General features: G+C 38.6%; 1 non-coding gene across 1 annotated transcript; it reads right to left on the reverse strand.

Annotated features, from left to right (window-relative positions):
• Positions 1–1890: 1890 nt before the first annotated feature.
• On the reverse strand, positions 1891–1997 carry LOC128132530 (small nucleolar RNA R71). The gene has a single exon (XR_008230574.1). It is a non-coding gene; the product is annotated as a small nucleolar RNA R71 (small nucleolar RNA).
• Positions 1998–2236: the final 239 nt, after the last annotated feature.

Here is a 2236-nt window from a genome sequence, read left to right on the forward strand (position 1 = left end):
TGGCCACGACGTGGCGCGAGTTTTTAAGGCTTATATAAGTTCTAACGATTATTACGAAAAAAGGGACTTTTGGCAGAAGAAAAAGAGTTCCAGAAGACGAATAAGAACGAAAGAAAGGCTCTGGAAGAGGGTTTTCAACACCAAAAGAAGTAAAGGTTATTTTTAGAACATGTCTTTCATTAGTTTTAGCTGTGTTAGTTTAATTACTATGATGAGTAGCTGAATCTAGCTACTCTTGTTTAGCTAGATGAAGCTTTGAACTTATGAATAGTTATATGATTATGGATTTAGCTTAGTTGGTGAAAATTTGCTTGTGTTTGATTTGTATGACCTAGCATGTTAATAATTGTTTATCTAATTGTTTAATTACATGTTCTGTGTAGCTTAGTGACCATTAAACTGCATGAACCTGTTTACCTAATAATTTAGTGAACATTGAATTGTTAGAGCTAGGATTGACCAATCTTAGTTAATAATTAGAATAAATAAAGTTTAGCTGTGTTAGAGAACGAGAATTGTGATCATAATTGCGTTTACACAACAAATCTTATATAGCATATTTTCAACTATAATTGGTTCTGTGTTTAATTATGTGTGAACATACATGGTTTGACATGAATTAGTTAAATATTGGTAAGATAGAACTAAATTACTAATATAATTAAAAACCAACTTAGTAATCCGTAATTGTTAGCTAGCCATAAGGGAAAAGTGGATTCAATCTAAACAAGAGTGTGTGTTTTTACTTATTGAATTGGATTTAAGTTCATCTGATCTTGTAAAATCAGATAAAACCCTTTATTAAATTTGTTAATAAATTAGGTTAATTTAATAGTAAGTAAATTAATTAGAACACCGTTCCCTGTGATCGACACCCGACTTACCCAAGCTATACTGTAATCTGACTAGGTACACTGCCTATAAGTGCATAGATAGTTAAGTTTGTTAGGTTATAAATATTAAAATTAGTGGGTACTTTTGTGCACATCAAGTTTTTGGCGCCGTTGCCGGGGAACGGCTTAGTTTTTAGTTTAATTATTTGCATTAAATTAATCGATCCTTCTTGTGGAGTCACAGCCACAAAAAGTTAATTTTTCAGCAAAAATAAATTTTTTTACAGAGTCCACGACGTGGCCACATACTTGCCACGACGCGGACAGGCAAAATTTTTAAAATTACTTATTTGGTAGTTAGTTTTTCTTATTTTAGTTCAGTTTTACGTTTTAGTTTAGCAAGTTGCAGGAGTTCATGACCAGAAGCTCAAACACACACTTGGTGCCACCACTGGAAGACCCCGAATCTGCACTTCACAAGAAAAAGACGCCCTTGCAAGAATTGAAGTCAGCCTTTTCTAGGAAGTCGGGAAAGAAGACAGGAGAGTCCAGCTCACCAGCGAAGCACAAGAGCAATCTTGAGCACACACCCGTGCAAACCGAGTCCGAAAGCGATACCGAGCCAGAATTTGAAGAACACACAAGTGAACCCGAGAACGAGCCAAGGAACGAGATGGCATCGATTGAAGAAATGTCCATGGGAGCATACAAAAAGCGGATCCGAGATGATATGGGTCCTGGGTTAGTCCAACCTGCAATTCCTGCCACTGCCACATTCGAACTAAAGGGACACATATTGACAGCGCTGAAGGACATCCCATTTTTCGGGAAGGATCATGAGGATGCTTTTAAGCATCTAGACGAAATCAACGACATTGCTGATTACTTCAATGTCCCAAATGTCACCAAAAATACAGTCTTGCTTAGGATGCTTCCTATCACTTTCAAAGGAGCTGCTAAGGAGTGGTTAAAAGCACTCCCACCAGGTACAATCACCACTTGGGCTCAAATACGTGAGCAATTCCTGGACCAGTTCTGCCCGCCATCCAAGATAGCCAAACTCAAGAAGGCGATAGCCAACTTTGAGCAACAACCGGGGGAGTCACTATACGAAGCATGGGAGCGGTACAAGGGCTTACTCAGAAATTGCCCTCAACATGACCTAAATGTGCAGCAAGAGATGTCAATCTTTTATGATGGGGTCAATGTAATGACAAGACAACTCCTTGATTCTCAAGGACCGTTGACAAAGAAAAATCCAAGGGAAGTCAAGGAGCTCATCGAAGAATTCGCGAAACACTCTCGCGAATACCATAACCCGAGGCAAGACGGAAGTAAAGGCAGCGGAGGGACCCAAACTGAAGAAATTGCAGCTGTCATGGCCATGCTAAATAACATGGATC

The sequence above is a fragment of the Lactuca sativa genome, chromosome 2 (genome assembly GCF_002870075.4).
Source record: "Lactuca sativa cultivar Salinas chromosome 2, Lsat_Salinas_v11, whole genome shotgun sequence".
NCBI lineage: Eukaryota > Viridiplantae > Streptophyta > Magnoliopsida > Asterales > Asteraceae > Lactuca > Lactuca sativa.